We start from the raw sequence: 19,432 nt of genomic DNA on the forward strand, positions 1-19,432 counted from the left end.
AATGCACCAGTGGCCCGAGTGTGTCCACCCTCCTCTCTCTCCTTCACCCCAACATTAGTATTGGAAACCAGCGTTAGCTCAGAGTAGATTCGATTTTAGTATAGTGCAATTAATTTGGCTATATGATTATTTGATTCAGCTTTTGCTTTGCACCTGCTAAATTACTTAAATAAAATATATTGCATTTAAAAATTATAAACTGTGAACATTATTTTTTAACCCTTTCTGAAACACTACAGATGTATAAAAGTTTACATACATATAAATAGCTCTTACACTTTTCTCCACCCTTTTAAATGACAAGATCCCTGGGTCCTGTTTTCCGGGCCACTATTATAAACAAACCAAGTGCACAGATCACAAACTTAGGAGGCACACTGAAAGTCCGAAAGTAGACTAGACAGGCAGGTAATTATATGGGCTACAGAAAATAATTAAGTTATAGACTGTATTTGTATGAAATGTGTATACATATTGCATTTGAATCATTTTAACGACATTTAACACCTGCATGTTTTTGCTGTTGTTGTTTTGGAAAAAATGCTTTGATTTTGACACTCCATTTGATTTCCATGCAACCCTGAGAAAATGTCTGTAGATCCACCCCTGCACATGCTACTGTGGACAGACCCCATGGCCAGCAGTGGGTGGGTTATACCCCTATGAAACACTGTTAAATGTTGTGAAAGTCTGTTGGGTGGGCTCACTCTGGGCGTCAGTTATTCATAACACCTATCATAGCTTAATATGCTCCCTTATGGGATTTTTTTCTTATTATTATTTATTATTTCACAGAAAAAGTGCCAGTGTGTGAAGGGTGATTCCAGCTACCTCTTATCGAAGGAGTTGAAGCTCTTCTGTCCAGCTGTATATACAACATGTCAACACACTGGACAAACAGACTCGAAAACCCCCTTGGAGCTGCAATTGATTTTTTATTAACTGGTATGTAACTGCTATAAAATGTTTCATTCTGGCTTTTAAAGTCCTAGTCTGTTTTTTTATCATATATGTGTTGTTTATTTATGACACATCGTAGTTATGATCAAATGTCAGTGTGGATGTGCATTTGTTGTCTTTACTGCAGTAAACTGGGTTATTATCATGCATGAAACCACCTCACCCTTTTTGCAGATAGATAAAGTTTATATTTAAGTATTGAGTATCTTGCCCAAGGATATTTGGCATGCAGACCAAAGATGAGAAAAAAAAACCCCAGAGTAAACCCTCTGACCAGTCTCTCAGTGGGAATTTAGGGACTGCTGCATTTTTGATTTCACAGAAACATGGATCAGTGACAGAGTTCTGGACAGCTACATGGCTCACTGCATGTCTTGGTGGTAGAAATGCAGCTCTGAGCGGTAAGACTTGTGATCGTGGCTGCTGTGTCTACATCAACTTGGAAAGGTGCAAGAACTTTTTAATTACTGATCATAGCTGGTAGAGTTTATGATTGTTCAATGCAGACCCTTTTATCTACCTTGGGAATTCACTGCTGTGCTCATTACAGTAGCGTGCAACCCACCCAGCGCTAATGCAAAAATATAGTGACAGGTAACCCTTGGTCACTCTTTAGCAACAGTTTTATGAACAGGAAACAGAAAAAGGGAGTTATACAGAATATTCACTTCAGTAATGGTTTGCAGTGTTGGTGTGGTTTTCGGTCTCCGATGTGACTCATCACCGTGAGGGATTTTTGGTTGCCAGGCTGTGTTTGCCGGTGATTTTGTGGCTTTGAAATTAGTTGTGAATGTACTTGTGTTTGCTTAAGAGCAGACTAAGATAGCAAGAAGACATTGAAATGATGTTAAATCAATATGAGGTAATTCTGTTAAATCAACATTGAAATCTGACATTGATTTTACATCACTTTTGCACCCTCAATTAATAATGAAACAACAATTATTTATTAAAAGCTAGACATTTTAAATGAGAATAAGAAAGAAAAGTATGTCTTTGTGCCCCCTTTTCCCTGTTAATGCCCTATCGGCCCCCCTGGCTAAACTTTGCTAGATCCGCCCCTGCACAGTTACAGCCGTCAGCTACGTAGAAAAAGATCCTGGTGTAGAAAGTAATATTAAATAAATTCTAACAACAGCTTATGAAGGTTAAACGTGCTGCTGTTGTTCAGCCGCTGGTTTCCTCTTTCCGGCGCAAAGTGGGCCAAAAACAAACAAGAGAGACGGACTCATGACAGAAAAGCCGATCAGCTGATCATTAAGCAGTTTCACGATTGAAGTAGCAGCAGGAGAGAAAGAGGCAGTCGCTCCATATATCGGTTAATGCAGGAATGCTTTACAAACATTCAGAGATGAACTTACACACTTGCTTTACTTCTCTCTGGGATAACTTTATCTGAGATGAAATGCTGGTTTCGTAGTGAGGCTAAAAATACACACAGCTGCTCTATCACGTGAGCACACTGCTCCGACGTCCTATGGTTATTAGCCGAGTTACGCCGTGTCACAAGTTTTGTGAGGTGCTTTTTCGATACTTAATGGATCGATTACATTTTTTATTTCCCTCCGATATCCGATCCAGTAATTTACGTCAGTATCGGACCAGTACCGATACGTAATATCGGATCGGTCCATCTCTAGTCAGAACGTGATGTGTCATATTTAGGTGGAAACTATTGAGCTAACTCCCTGCTAACTTCTATTTCTGTTAAATTTGATAAATTCATGGATGCCGGGAAGTTAAAGTTAATTGTTACATGTGGTAGAGCAGCCACACCAATCCTTTTATTACAGATGAAAGAATTTAGACTCTCAGTGATGCTGCAGTGTTTGTTCGGTTCAGGGAACTGCAGCGGAGTTTGGGCCCAGACACAGCTATTGACGTCAGTGTTTTTGAAAACACTGATTTTTCAATGCGTTTGCACCATTGTCCACACATAAATGGTGTTTTCGGTCACTGAAAATGGAGATTTTTAAAAACTCCCGCCAGGGTGGAGCTTTTCAAAAACTCAGTTTTTGCGTTCACGTGTGGACAAGGAAAACTGAGATTTAGTCACGCGATTTTGATGTCACGCTGTGCGCCACGTTATTGTTTACATGGGATTAATACAATAAATAAATACTGTTGCTGTTAATATTACTATCTTCACTTTTTACACGCTTACATATATACACATGCAGTTAGTGCTGGGCGATATGACGATATATATCGTGTGGACGATAGAAAAGTGTCTATCGTGCCATTTGTCTTCTATCGTTTCTAACCCAAATTTGATAAATTATTACATAAAATATATAATTAACCCTTTACAACCGGTCGGAGCAGGCACACTCTGTTTTACCTAACTATTTTTAAATCTCTGTAGAACTGGAACCACGTAAGTTAGTGCAATAATTTTTTTTTTTGCGTGTGAAACCGGAGGAGTTGTACTTACATCTTATGCCATCAGCTTGTTCTAGGTCACGGTTTCCTTCCACATATAGCTTTGCAAAAAATGAATAAGAAGCACTTGCAGCAAAAAAACCATAATATTCCAAACTTGCAGTAACAAAAACATAATATTCCAGAAACACGCTTTGCCGATGTTAATAACACTTCCTACGTTGGCATATAGGTCAGCGAGAACTATCGCATGTCCGCCATTACCTGCCCAAAACCGAAAGTGATGTCATTTTCGCGAAAGGGCCTTATAAGCCTATGTTGGTGTTTTTAAAAGTCATGTTTGACTTTATGCTTTTCTGTATCGTTTCTGGGATGCTTAGAACTCAAATTACACTGTTGGAAATAGTTTACTTTCATGCATTATAATATTTATTTTTCCTGTAGTGTATATAAAAATTAGTGTATCTCAAAAATAAAACTATGAAGACACTCAAAATAAATTTCTCGTGGTTGGAAACTATTTTGTATTTACAGTTTTGAAAGATACACCTCTTAATTTTTTCTAACTACAAATATATGTAAAAAAAACAAAACAAAAACGATTTTCATTTTTTTTGTAGTTTATTGCACTACAATTTTTTGCAATTTATGTAGTTATTATGGACTTGATGCATACATATTATTAAAATTTGGGCTATAACGGTTGTATTGATATATGGAAACTTGAAATGCTCCCACAAAGGGCACTACAGCATGTAAAAACATAAAGATAAGCTTGGGCGGACTTGGTTCTATGGTAGGTCTTAAAGGGTTAAATAGCCTGTGGCAAATATATTAGTGTTGTCTTCTCACTATACATGCTCTTACTTTATGCAAGAGAAAATAAAGTATAAAAAAAATGATATTTGTCGCAAAGAAACTCCGTCTTGTGGTTTGCGAACTGCTGCTGCTGTACGTGCACCCGGATTTGCGTCATACTTTAGGGTAACTCAAAACAAAGACTGCACCCTCGGCACTTGCTGTTTACAGACTGCGTACTTTTAAATGACCACAGGTCAAGTGGTTTATCGTGATATATATCGTTATCATGATATAAAACAATTCATATCGTGATAAGTATTTTTTCCATATCGCCCAGCACTACATGTAGTTACTGTTCCTCCATTTAGAAAGACAGAGGCGTCAGAGTGAACTTCTACATTCAACACAGACACTCTCACGATCCGACTCCCGACGTTGGTTTTGAATCGATTTTTTAAATTAAATTATGTATGCTGTATGCATTTTGTTCATTCCTAAGTTGCGAGTCTACACCAACCAAAATACTGTCTTTAGTTAATAACATTTGAAATGATGAAGGTACTTGGAAAGTAACACAAAATAAGCTGCCTTTTTTAGAAAAATACAAAAACTTTTCACAAGTACTTAAGGTTTTGTGAGGTTACAAAACCCTGTTTAATCTTTCCCTCCCAGGCTTCTAGACTTCTGATTGGCCAAAATTTTGTTTTTAGCGTTTACATGTGTGGACAAAACTGCACGTAAGCACCCAGCTGCTTAAAGCCGTAGCGCCCAGATTACTTATTACTTACTTACTTATGTAGACAGCTACTTTCGTGCAACTGATATAAGACCCGGTAAGCTGAAGACAGCTTTAACCGTCTATTTGTTGAAAAATAGTAACAGGACCACAACTGCATTTTGTTGTTAGCAACGGTAACGCCGTTGTAACGATAGAAAGAGTAATTAGTTAGAATATTCGTTACTGAAAAAAGTAACACCGTTAGTAATGCCGTTACTTGTAACGCCATTATTCCCATCACAGCTGAGTGGTAAGTATTTTATTTTTCCAATATATTAGTAATCGTCAGTAACATTCATTTGTAGCTCAGCTCTAAAAGAACATACGTACCTGGGCCCGCCTACTATCCTTGGAAAGGTAAAATGTTTGGCTAGAATCCAAAGTGTATGTCATCTCAGGGAAAAAAAAGCGCCAAAATAAAGCACCGAAATGTGCGCTGCTTTTCAGTCTGGTTACTACTGTTTATATGTCAGAATCGGTACCCATCCCTAATGTTGAATGGCAAAACCTACCAAGGTGGTTAAAGGATAACCATTGAGCCTGCACAGCAGTGCAGTGTGTATCTAGTCCCATCAGTATTCTATAAATGTGACATTGCATTTATCTTGAGCTTTACTCTTGTTAAAAATGAGAAAATGCTCCAACAAAGTTATGAGTTGTAAATTAAAAGCAGAAGCAAAACCTTTAAAAGTCATCCATAACATTCCAACAGCTAAAACGATTTTTAAATGAATGGCTCTAAAAATCTTCCAAAGACTGTTCTGGTTATCTGCTACAGAGAAGATGTGCAAAAATTATGTACAACTATAAAACAAATGGAGTAATTGGTCAATTTTAAGTATATTCAAATGCAGTCATGGAGATTCCAGTTGTGTGTTGATGCAAATACTATGGTAACACCTTGTGCTGTAATGTTTTTGGAAATAAACTCTTCCTGGACATATTGGCACCTCTTTACAGTCTTTGGGCTTGGCTGTAAATCTAGAAAACAATAAACATGGTTTGTCTTTTTATAACCTGTGTGATTACCGGAGGCAGAATGACAGGGTAGTGGCGTTGAGTGGAAAAAGCCAAGGAATGCTGCTGCTTTTCTTACAACCTGCTTACAGCAGCCTGTAGTCATTATAGTAGAGCTGAAATCCTTTAGCGTTCAATTTCCACCATACACCGAGGTTTCCCTCCACATGACATCCACAGATGTAAGCTGTGTTAAACGCTGCTAGTGGAAAACATGAAGATTTGGGATTCCTCATCATATAGGAAACATACATTTATCAATTAAAGATACCATACAATAGCCTACAAAGGTTCCTGTAAATCATTACTTTCCTAATAAGGGGTCACCAGAGTGTATAGCTTCTCATGACTTGGCAGGTTTCTAAACCACAAATTAAACATTTGACATCATTACGATAACAATAAAAACATACATCTTAGGGTCTTTTCTTCTTCCAATAAGTTTAATTAAAAAAACAGTCAAGTAAAGCACATTTGCTTGTCTGACTCATTTGAACTTGACCTCCCATTTCTAATCTAGAGGGTTTAATATGATGCTGGTCCACCTTTTGCACAGATAACAGATTCATCTCTTCTGGGAAGGGTTTCCACGAAGTTTACATGTGTTTATGTGAATTCTTTGACCATTATTCAGGAAGGATAGACACTGATCAAGATCTGGCTTGCACACCAAACTCATCTTTGTCCAGAGGTGCACAGTCATGTTGGAGGAAGAAGGGGCCATCCCCAAACTGTTCCCACACAGTTGGGGGCATGAAAATGTCCATAATGTCTTGGTATGCTGAAGAATTTAGAGTTTCTTTCAATGGAACTGAGGGAAATGCAGTCCCACCAAACTTCTCACTTGGCACAATGCAATCAGAGAAATATCACCTCCTGGCAATGGCCAAACACAGACTCATCCAGAAAACATATCTCCACTGCTCTAGAGTCCAGTGATGGCATACTTTACACCACTGCATCCAATGCTCTGTATTGCACTTGGTGATGTAAGGCTAGTCTCAAGTTCACTGAAGTTTGGAGTTCTGTAGTGACTGACTATGAGAAAAGTTGGTGAACTCTGTACATTATGCACGTCGGCATCTGCTTTGTGATTTAATGTGGCCCATGACTTTATGGCTCAGTTACTGTCGTTCCCAGACACTTCCACGTTGTTATAATAACAATAAGAGCTGAATGAGAGCAACCTGTTCTTTCACAAATGTTGTTTGTAGAAGCAGTCTGCATGCCGGGCGCTTGATTTTATGCACCATGCAAGTGACTGGAAGGCCTGGATTCAATGATTTGGAAGGGTGAGAGAATATTTTTGAAATATAGTGAATGGTTGATTAGTTTTCATCAGTTTGGGGGTTATGTATTTTATATGTTCCACTTCACTGTTCTCAAAAAAAACAAATGTATGCGGTCTTAAAATACCCTGGCATGCTGAGGAGTGTGATATCTTTTTGGCACACCATGTCTAGTAAAGATAAGAACCACCATCCCAGTCGGTGTGGCTGGAAAAAAGTGCAGCATGTATTTGATATGTCTAGAAACTTTGGGTCAAGGAATACCTGCCTCAATTTCAGGAGCATCAGAACAAAATTTTCCCAAAGATGTAGTTGTCATTCTGGAGGAGTAGGAGGTGATTTAGAGGGCATGAGGTATCTGGTCCATAGCTAGGAGCCATTTTGCATCTGTACAACTGAGAATTTTATCCCCTGGCAATAAGTTGGACTCATTCTGGTGATTGTTGCACTTCTCCAGGTTTGCCCTTTCTCACTGTTTCAGTTGATAACTTTTATGATTCGAATTTCTATGGATTGCTAAGTAGCAATAGATTTCCACATTGGTGGTCTAAGGATCTTATCTCTGCTTTTTGCAGATGATGCTGAATGTCTCATCAAAGAAGAGGGGAAAATGAGCTTTCTCCACATGGTGGCTGGTTCATTCGAGAGGAACTCCAAGCCCCATACTCCTCCACATCAAAAGCAGTCAGCAGAGGATTCAGGCATCTGAATAGGAGGTCTCCCGGAGGCTTCCTAAGTAAGGTGTTCTGGGCATGTTAAACCAGGAGGAGCCCCGAGGAAAGACCCAGGACACTCTGGAGAAATTATTCCTTTTGATTGGCCTGGGAATGCTTCAGTGTTGTTCCAGATGAGTTGGGTCTTCTCTGCTTAGGCTTCTCTGTCCAGCCTCAGATAAGTAGCAGAAAATTGCTCAATGGATCCATAGATAACATGATTTAATCATGTCTTAAAATGAAGCTTCAATGCAACTGTATTAGATCTTATGGGAAAAAAGTATCATAACTTATATTTTTAAGAAATTGAGTCTGCACAAAAACATAACACAGTGATCATTGGCACATCGTGTGATGTGGAAAGAGATGATAACGGCGTGGGCCGTCCAGCTTTGAGGTTGTAATTGCCGGGAGGGAATTTTACTGCTGAGGATGACGTTTGCCTCCAAATTTGAAACTTACCACAGGAAAGTGACTGATAATCATTTCACTGCTTTGACTGCATCCCAACGTTCAAGTTGACTATGTTCATGCAGCTGATTTTGTTTGTTTTTTTACATTCCAGGATTTGATAGCCAGTCAGACGCCAGTAAAGATGGGCTGGTGCGTAGAGGAGGATCACTTTCTTTAGGTTATATTAATCCATTCTTCCCCTGCTCCACTCAGAAGAACAGAGACTCAGGATGGCCCGACCTCTGCAACTCTTCTTCGTGGTCTCCTCCTTAATAGCGGCCTCTCTGTTTGATGTCTGTGTGGAAGCTGTTTTAGGAAGGCAGTTCACATTTCCAGAAAACTGCAGCAATGATGGAGGAAAACTGTTCCGGTGTGAGCCGCATGGGGAGGTGGAGGTGGCTGTTCTCCAGCAAGGTGTGTGGACACCTGCTCAAGGCTACGAAGACCGTATCAGTAACAATTCCTCCATTATCTTCTATCACGCATTTTACAATGATACCGGGGATTTTGTGTTAAGGTGTAGAGAAGGCGTGCAAATTAAAATTAAAGTTAAAGTTCTGCTTCCCTTTAACGTAACAGTCAAAGAGGGACAAAATGCCACCTTCCCGTGCTTTTATCGATGGAACTGCAGCAAGTCCGAGACTGTGCAGTGTGTGAAAAACGGGAAGCAGAATTCCACCACAGACGAAGGAAACACGTGTGCTGATGGCCGAGTCTCTGTGTCCCCTGAACGACACCTTTGCCCAAACGTAACATGGGCTAAGAAGCAAGACGGAGGAGATTATCTTTGTTACATCCAGGGTGGAGGGAAACGGTGCGCAGCTGTTTTGAGGCTAACAGTCAACGGGACATCCACTCCACCGCCTGCGTCGGTAAGCATCCCTCCCTTTTTACACATGACAATGAAATGTGAACACCACAGTGTCCACTTGTGTCTGAGTTTAACTGAATTTATGTTTCCTGTTCTCTGAAATTCTGTCCTTAGAAACCACAACAAACCTGAGCTGCTGTCAGCTTGACAGAGGAGGATCTTTGGCTCCTCGACTTTGTGGACTGGATGATGAAATCAGTGGTGCTGTGCAACATCCACACCCGATGCATTCACACGGACCTTCCTCCTCCTCTTCAGCTCATCAGTGGCTGCCACCCGTTACACATTTCTCATTTTCAGTGTCTAAAAACATCCAGGTGTGAAGTTAGAAGTACCAGCTTTACTCTGAATGTGCTTTGGGATGTTAAGTGTGAAGCTTAGAAACATTAAAGTTTTTCAGACTCATTGTCACAAGAAATGTGTTCTAACAGGACAGTCATATCTCGTTATAGTCTGTCATTTCTTCTTTGATTTTTATTTTATCTTTAGTTTGCATGACTTTTACATTTTATCCATCTGCCTTTGTATTTCTACTCATTCTGTCTCTAAATAAACTCTTTGGTTGCTCCAGTGTCTTCTTTGGTGTCTTCAGTCTAAATGCAGTCCTTCTCTTTACATGAATAAATGAGTTTAATAGTCTAAAGTGTGTACTTGCAGCATTACATAATTACATGTGTTTTTTTCTGTAAAACACTAAAGTATAACCAAACCAAAAACTCCTTTACTTCCCAAAGATGAACATAAATGAAGAATCTGAGAGTCACTCAGAGTGAAACATCTGCAGCTGTAACCAGACTTCAGTATTTTTTAGCTCCATCATAGTTGAGTCATTTTGTTACGGGACAGACATGTGTCGTCATGTTCACGGAGGAAGGAATATTATTAGAACATTATTCATTTTACAATAGATAGAAATTAATATGAAGCCAAACTACAGAGAATCAAGAGCACAAATCAATTATTAGATCATTTCATTTATGCAGCAAAATGAGTTTGTCCACAGAACTGAATGAAAACCACAAACCACAACCACAATTGAGTCAATAACAGGTTGACAACCCACAGCTCCCGAGTCACATGCAGCTCTTTCATCCTTATACTGTGGCTCCACGTAACTTGGGCCAACAAATTATAAGTATTTAACTTAAGAGAGAGATTGGCGCTAGCCTTAACTCATTGTGTTTCTTCGTTGTTATTATTTTTTAAAAGTTCATAATGTTCAAAATGCATTCATTACATAATTTAAATGCAATTTTCTCTGTAGTACTCCATGGATTTCATAAGCAGGACATTATAGTTGTTTATACAAAGCTTAAACATAAAACAATCAAACAATATATGCAGCGTTATCTTCATTTTAGATCTCAAAAATTGGCGGCTCCCAGTGTTTTCTGGGCAGTTTGGGTGTTGCCGACCACTAGAAGCAGACAAGGTGCTTTTTCAAACCACACGGGGGAGCTGTTCATATATTTTTAAGAACATAAGCGCTTTAGTCTATAGCTGTGAACATGTGGGGAGAGAAAAAATCAACGGTCAATGGTGACTTTATTGTCACCAGTGGGAAATTGATTTGATCTCTATCCATACAGAGAGACAAAAATAAACAAACACAACACACACACACAAAGCCCAGAGAGAACAGACCAAATTTTATCATCAAAAAAAGTGCAATGGCAACAACCCTTATGGTTTAGTGTTATTAACCATGATTATAGCAGCAAATACAAAAGACACTCTATGTCTCTTTGTCTTCACTGCAGGCACTTTATACTGACGACATGAGGGAAGCAGCTGAAAATCATTAGAGAGGATGGTCTGAACATAACATGACACAGGTCGTCTTCCTCAGCACCTGCCTGTAAGTCCACATGCTGGACCCGAGACCTCCCTGAAATCGAAACAGCCCCTTTAACCAGATTACTAAGTCTGGTCTTATTGTTCAAAGACATATTACCATACCAAACAATGATACAGAATGTTATAACAGGTAATAATCCCTTATTGTAACAAATGCACTGGATTTGAAATGTGTCACTGTGCTCACTGTGTGTGTTGACAATAATATGACACACATGACCATGAATCTCCCCACTCATATGTAAACCAGGGCACATAAAGACAACCACAGGAAGTGAAAAATGAAATAACTATATTATTAGCGTCTCCTCTTATTAGCAGCCTTTTAGGCTCTCTAACACAGGCAGATCTACAGTTAAAACATGTTCTGGAAATGCAATAGTCAGGTCACGTAGATACATCTCATCATACCTTGAGCTTTGAACTGTGCCATTTTTGGTTTTCTGTTCAAATGAATTCAGGACTGAAACTGAAACTTCCACTTACTAACATGTCTGATTTCCATTTTCTTGCCCTCTGCAGCCATCACAGTCCTCTCACTGGACATGGATCACAGTCCTTAAAATAGCAGCTTTAACACCTGGGATTGTTTTCCTTTGCGACTGAAAACTGAGGAGAGAACCAGAAGATGAAGAGACTGGAGCAATAAAACTGTTCAGTCAAACTGGTGCCATACCACCATGCAAAGAGAGAATTATTGAATTTTATTTTATTTTATGTTTTGTTTTTTTCATTTTATTTTTGCATGTGTGTTGTTGCTGCCTGTGTTTAATCAAGTGTGAGACACTTACTGCTGCCTTTCTTGGCCAGGTCTCCTGTGAAAATAGGTTTTTAATCTCAGCGGGATCTTTCTGGTTAAATAAAGGTTAAATTAAAAATGAATTAAAATGACCCCACTGTCTAATACTACTACTACTAACAATAATAATAATATTAATAATACTACTACTACTAATAATAATAATAATTATTATTATTATTATTATTATTATTTGGTGATGATGATGATTAATAAATATATATATATATATATATATATTTGTTTTAAAAATTAAATGAAGAAACTTTGATATCTTTACTTATGAGTCAAGCACTTGACTCACAGTCAAGTGAACAGTGAGTGTCCTGTGAACATTTGCCATTCATTACTTAGCTGTGAGTCTTGTTCAGTAATAGTGTGTTGGAAAGTCTCTCTGTATGCCGGCTTGTACACATACACGAGAGACACGAGAGTTCTTCTTTACTGATGTTTACTGTGCTTCTCTTAACGTACACAGGTACAAATACAAATGTACAAGAAAATTATATTTCAGCATTGAAACATACAATATAAAATTCACAAAATATAAACAAACATAACACTTTGGCCTGCAAGTAGACAAACCGGTGTAAGTGGAACTTAGGATTTATTTCTTCTTTGACATTCACTATGAGCAGCTTCTCTGACCTTACTTCCCAAAACAGGAAGTGACCTCTGCCCTTACCTTATACTCAAAAAATTAACCGGTTATTTTCCTTGTATCAAATTGACTTTACACCAATCCGGTATGCAAAAAAAGGAAAATGTTTCTGCTCAACATAAAAATAAAACATACAAAATAAAATGCGTTAATTACATTATCATTACAAGAGCTAAGCCTAGTGGTCAAATACTAACATTTCACCAACTGTTACACTCTGCCCGTCCCTGATCTTATCAAAATCAGTCAGAGCTGATTTTTTTTTTTTTTTTTTTTTTACAAACATGACCTCTGCTGTGATACGCTTTTTTTGTCATGTTTTATTTCATTTTTTATTTATAAATCCTTTAGTTACAATCCCTGTTACCATAGTTTACGAGCTTTATGAGACAAGAAATGCTCCAGCTTTGCATTGCCAACAATTATTTCCTCAAAGCCCGCTGACATAATAACACTTGATTATGGTCTCTGTAAAATCAGCGGTGTGGAAATGAGAGCACCCAAAAAGAGCAAACAATAAAAAAACAAAGCAGAAAGGACCTGAAATGATATCAAGTGTAGTCCTAATTTTTACCACAGGCCTCTGGAAGTGGTTGAAACAGTTCCTTTATTACCCACACACAACCAAATAACCCAAGTTTCAAACTCATGTTAAGCCTCACAGACTGTAACATGAGACCAGAGGGACACGCCTCTCCTAAGACAAGAGAGAGCTCACACCACACGCTGAAGCTGTGAGAGTGACGGTCAGTGAGAGGAGCACCAACACCAGCATCACCTCTGCTAAACACTGAAGCACATCACAGCTGCTGAGTCAGCGCAGTGGGTCTCACATTATTTCATGTTTGTCTCTCTGCAGCCCCCACGTGAAGCAGAGACACACACGAAAACTCCCATCGTCAACACAGCCTTCATAACCCTGCTGCTCTCTGCTGCTGCTGCTGCTGTGTGGTTGGTTTGGAGGAGGAAGTCCTGCAGATCAGGATCCACACCTGGAGGCGCTGATGGAGGACCTGCCAGTGACCTGGAGACGACACCTTTCACTGAGAGGAGCCCTGACAGAGGGACGTTCATCGGATAACTGAAGTGTGTGTGTGTGTGTGTATGCGTGCGTGCGTGCGTGCGGTTTCTACACCAATGCGACCTCTGCTGTGATGCTGTGAGTTTTATAGGACATAAATCTCAGCTTTTCTGCTAAGAAACATCTGAGATTTGAATGTTTGTGTCATGTTTTCATGTCTTCCTGAGTGTCCCTTTGCCCCTTCTCCAGAAATCTGGCAATATTATTTTTAAATAACAAATGAAACAAACAAATAAATAAAGTAGCCTGCAAAAACAAAACAAAAGAAATAGCCAAATGGAAATTTGGAAAAACTGATTTAAGAAACAAACAGGAGAAGGAGACAAAGCCAGACAACAGGTTGATGGCTATGACTTCGACAAATCAAAGGGTGAAAGGTCAGAAAGAAGAAAAATATTTCCCAGCATGCCCCTCTGCCATCAAAACCTCCCATGAATGGTTTTTACTTTAAGCAATGCTGTGAATGATTGAATGAATAGCTTCATATCAATAATGAATTTTAGCTCAGCTTAAATAAAGTTAGACTTGTTAGAGTTTCACAACAAACAACCGTGACTTAAACTTGTTAGTCAAACTTTCATGTGTCACCTTGTACTGAAAGCCAGTTCATGTACACATAGATGTGTCTGTTGGCGTCACTAAATCCTAAAATGTCCTACGATGAGTCACGCTCTATTTGAGACAGAGCCAAACAATAAGTGAGGGAAATACTGCTCGTGTACAGGTTTTCAAGGAAGGCCACACCTCCTCCCAGGACATTGTTTAAAAGATTGGCAAGACAGTGCACATCCCAGCAATCAGCGAAATCATTTGGAAAGCAGTGAATTTTCCCATCCATGTAGTTTATGTCAGGCACACAGGCAGTTTGTCGCCTCTCCTGCGATACCTTTCTGCTGCTTGTAATTTTTAGAAGTCAACACCAGGAGCAGTACATGCTGATTGTGCCTTTTAATCTGTCATGCTGCACAAATGAACCATGTGAGTGGCGCCATAAGTGCAGCACTGATGTTTATCTTCCCTGCTTCAATAATTTACATTCCTTTAGACACAGTTCACCCATAACGGCATAATGGCATCATAACATAGATAGGCCGGGTGTATTATCAGTCTGTATACAGTTATTGTTTTACAAGTGTACAGGAAGAAAAATATAGAGCACAAAGGTTTAATTTGGTTAGTTCTTTCCCATACATAACAAATGATGGTACAGGATTTAGTTTGTATTGTTTGTCACTACAGGTATATGATGTAATAATTACCTTTGGTTCCCTTTGAGCTACCTGGCTGCTGCTGCAGTCCTTCGTGGTTTGGAGTGAGGCTGGAGCTGGTTTAAGTGGAGAGGCCAAAACAATGGGCTTAACCTTCTGTTGTGAACACACAGGGAGGAATGGGGTTTCTTCTTGTGTCATGGTCGGTTATTGTCTCTGTGGTTTTCAGCTGTGATGTTTAAAATACTTTATTTAGTTACAATATAAGTTGAGCTGTTTCTCATTTGGGGACATCAGTTTGTTGAGTTATGACATTTTGTTAAATATTTTTATGAGAATTCTGTTTAACTGACATCTTTTATGGACCAACTTAGAGCTTAACACAGTTTGTTTCCATTACACAATCTGTCCCTGTGGTTCCTGAAGGAGAAAAAAAAGCATGATTGCTAAGCATAAATCAGGCAGCATAAAGTAGTCCCATAAATGTGGGAGCTCCTGCAGAGGGGTGTTTTTCTCCCACCACAGACGTGCTCCAGTGCAGTCCTTCAAAAGGCCAACTGCACATCGCTGGACACGGATGATCTAAGCCATAGGTGTCAAACTCTGGCCCGCGGGCCAAATTTGGACCGCAGCCTAATTACATTTGGCCCGCGAAGCCATACCAAATTACTATCAGAGCTGGCCTACTGGTATTATACAGCTAATATATATATTGTTTAGTATTAAGCTTTGCTTGTTCCATATTCAGTTTTTCAGCAAAACGTGTTTGAGTCCATAAGAAAAGATTCATTCTTATATCTGGAGGAATAAATATATTTCAATAAATATTAACGTTGGCCCGCGACTTTGTTCCAGTTTTGAATTTTGGCCCACTGTGTATTTGAGTTTGACACCCCTGCTCTAAGCATTTGCTCATTAAATGTAAGTGGACCAATTTCACATTATACACCAACACTAACAGCACTCTGTGTTTGAGCACCTAGAAACTCCATCATTGTTTCCCTCCAACATAAACAGTAGATATGCAGGGAAGATAAATGATGGTAGATATCCATACTTACATAAAACTGAGGAATTTGTAATGGTTATGGTTGCAAGACAGAAAGCATCAACTTTGGAGCTGAGATTAACAAAAGTAGGACGATTTGCCACAAAATTTTAGCAGTTTAAGCAGTGGCGGAGCGGGGGGGGGGGGGGGGGGTGGCTTACGGGGCTTAAGCCCGGGTTGTTTTTTCAGAAGCCCGGGGTCTTTTGGAGTGTAATTTTTTCATAGTTAGATGCCTGGCTGACAACTGTATAAAACAAAAATTACACACAATATTCGAAGCACATAGTGCACACTGTGGGAATTTACAACTGTGCGTAAATCCCCCCTAATTGGTATGATCTGAGCTCAGGCACTAAGCAGGGCGGGGCAGCTGCTGTCTAACGGTGTGTTCACACCGAACGCGATGGACGCGAATAAAACGCCCCAAACGCCCCTAATTTGACGCGTGCACATTCGCGTCTCAACGCGTGTCCAAGGCGCGTCAACCGGAAATGTGGGAGGAATGTGGGAGGAAGTTGTGCCAGACATCTTTGCAAGATGGCAGCTGTCGAGCTAGCGCTTGAAGAGAGAGTCTCCCTTCTCTATGTACTGTGGAGAGCAGAGCAGCAGCGTAAAAGACGTCCTCGCCGTACCTGGGTCCATCAGGTCCTCCAGAGGCGTGAGCAGTTTGGTGAGTTTCACCATTTGCTCCAGGAGCTGCGCCTGGATGACGGCCGATTCCAGCGCTATCACCGTCGGCCAGTTTGAGGACCTGCTTTCCCTCGTCGGTCCCAGCATCGCCCGCCTAGACACCAACTACAGACGCTCAATCCCACCTGCAGAGCGCCTGTCCGTCTGCCTGAGGTTAGTAAAAGTGTTTAAATCGGTAGTCCTTTATTGATACCTGTGCTAATATGCTAAACCATCCAGTTATACACTGCTAACATGGATGTGCTATGCTAACAGTGAATGCTGTCGGTGTTTACTGAAAGAAAACTGTGGTACAGAGACGACTGTTTATAATATTTCTAGTGATACTCAGAAGCTCTCATCAAGTCCCGATTTAATTCGATTTATGCTGTTATCAGTGTTTGCGATGATAGCATGGCTGTGGTGTCACATCAATGTATGCGCTCGGTGTTTGCTGATATCAAACTGTAACATTAGGACCACTGAGTTAACCTTTGTAGTGATACTCACTCCTTTTTATTTAGACCTGGTTTAATTCTGGGATAGTTGAATGTTTGTATATAATCCCTGCAGCTGTCAGACTCTATAGCAGGGGTCACAGCCTTTATTAAAACAGAGTTAGATAAAACTGAACAGTTTGGTTCATCTTTAGTTACATGGTTCTATCTTGATAAGCTGTCTTATCACAGATTAATTTTTCAAAAATATTAATGATTTAAGCAAGGAAAGGGCTACATGTCAACATACAACTCTTTATTTCTATTAATGTCTTACTTCATTCCTACCTGATTGACATGTTTAGGAATTATGAGTGATTGGCTCACTGTAGTGGCAAAAGTTGCTACCAATCAAATTATGATATGTTAAAGTTAAAACAAAATACAACTGTTTTAGATATTATCTAATATACATTTTGTAATTATCCTTATAATTACAAAATGTTTTATGTAAGATTTAAGTTTTGTGATTTAAATCTGACATCACCAAAGTATTTTGGAATTTGAATAATGTATTTTGTAACTGCAGTACACATAATACTGATTTTGAACAATTTTGTCCAGGTTCCTTGTCACTGGGGACTCCTTCACGACCAAGCGTTCAGTTACAGAGTCGGTGTGTCCACGGTGAGCCAGATCATCCCCCAGGTAGCGACGGCCAACTGGGACTGTCTAGTGGACGATTTCATGGCTGTGCCTTCACCTGGAGACTGGCGGTCCATCACAGAGGGACTCCAGGAGCGCTGGAACTTTCCTCTGTGCTGTGGAGCTCTGGATGGGAAGCACGTCCAGACAAAGGCACCCCATATATCATATAGGAGACACACACATTGATATACACTAAATATTTATTTCATTTCTTTTTTGTGGTGCCCAAATTGATGCACCTGCTTGATTTTGTTTAAACAATTATTGCACACTTTCTGTAAATCCAGTAAACTTCTTTTCACTTCTCAAATATCACTGTGTGTGTCTCCTGTATGATATTTAACTGACATTTTTTATTGTAACAACCAACGATTTATACAGGAAAATGATGTCTATTAACAAGGTTGCCCAAACTTCTGCATCCCACTGTATTAGTATATTTTGTCATTAGTATAATATGAAATAAATTCTACATGTGTCAAGTCGTGTGCCAACATTTGCTGTGTAGTAGAACTGAGACATTAGTCATTATAAACATTTATTTGAAATAATATTAAAATTCTCAAACAGAAAAACATTAAACATAAATATATAAAATATAAGAATTTACAGAGAGACAGGAATAAAAAGGACCAGCTGCTCTCCAGAGCAGGAACAAGGCTGAGGAGGAAATGCTCCATTGGAGACTGGTGTGAACTCTTCAGGGATACCAGGATGGCCAGCTCCACCGCCGATGGACCGGCCTGGGACCCGTCCCTCATCTGCCTCGGAGCCGTCCTCCCCTGTGGGCCTGTAAAACAGCACAAAACACAAAGAAATGAGAAGGCTGCTACTAGATTTTAATTTCAACATTGAAAAAAACAAAAACAGGATATAATCAGATTGGTTTTAGATATTTAGTAAACGTGATCACAAGGCAATCCCACCGACTAAAAAGGTATCAGTGCTTGCTGTACATATCTGTGGGTGCAGCAGCAGGAGCTCAGGGACTGGGGAGCCAGGAGAAGCAACAGGGGATGCTCTGCTTCAGAATCAGTTGGTTCTATCAATACAGTATTAAATGTTAACAGGTTGGATATAATAATCGTAGAGTAGACAGTGGTCCCTCATTTATTGCAGCAGGGGTTCTCAGAATAACTAGCCCCTGGCCACGCACTTTATACACCGTTTTCCCCACACATTGGTCACAGTTCTCACAATTGATTCTCAAAGTGCAAACCTTTGTAGATTGCAAAACGTAAAAGTATTAATATGCCGCGGTTTGTCTTCATCTGCCCACCACTTTCGTGCACCTTTTTCCCTCGCGGTGCAGGTGTTTATTTCCGAATGAGGGTCACAGTTATGGGTGTTTTTGTGCTGTTTTTTTCTATTGAACGTGATGGTTATCAAAACCAAACATGATAAATTTGGCAAGCGCAGGAGACACGGCACAGAGCAGATTTGTCAATCAGGCTGCAGAATGCAATGCTGTACGGTGCAATAAAAAAAATCAGCGAAAAAGCGAAGCAGTGACGGATGAGCGGGACCACTGTGAGCTGTTTATTAATAAAAAAATATATATTCCTATATGACAACATGCATAAAAGCAGAACGGTATTTGTACGTCAGTGGGAAAATAGCGGTGGCTTGCTAGCTTTTGTGCGGCTTCCCCGGGTCAGTGAAAACTTTCAAAAGAGAAATGAATGAACTTACCAGGTTGC

The 19,432-nt window shown here is 39.7% G+C and overlaps 2 long non-coding RNA genes across 2 annotated transcripts; both read left to right on the forward strand.

The window, feature by feature from the left end:
• Positions 1 to 724: 724 nt before the first annotated feature.
• Positions 725 to 8,487, forward strand: LOC113012771 (uncharacterized). Its single transcript, XR_003270743.1, has 3 exons — positions 725 to 945; positions 7,153 to 7,230; positions 7,803 to 8,487. It is a non-coding gene; the product is annotated as an uncharacterized LOC113012771 (long non-coding RNA).
• A 504-nt stretch (positions 8,488 to 8,991) lies between these two features.
• Positions 8,992 to 9,835, forward strand: LOC113012778 (uncharacterized). The gene is made up of 2 exons (XR_003270746.1): positions 8,992 to 9,265; positions 9,379 to 9,835. It is a non-coding gene; the product is annotated as an uncharacterized LOC113012778 (long non-coding RNA).
• The last annotated feature ends 9,597 nt before the right edge of the window (positions 9,836 to 19,432 follow it).

Source organism: Astatotilapia calliptera, chromosome 3, assembly GCF_900246225.1.
Source record: "Astatotilapia calliptera chromosome 3, fAstCal1.2, whole genome shotgun sequence".
Classification (NCBI taxonomy): Eukaryota; Metazoa; Chordata; class Actinopteri; order Cichliformes; family Cichlidae; genus Astatotilapia; species Astatotilapia calliptera.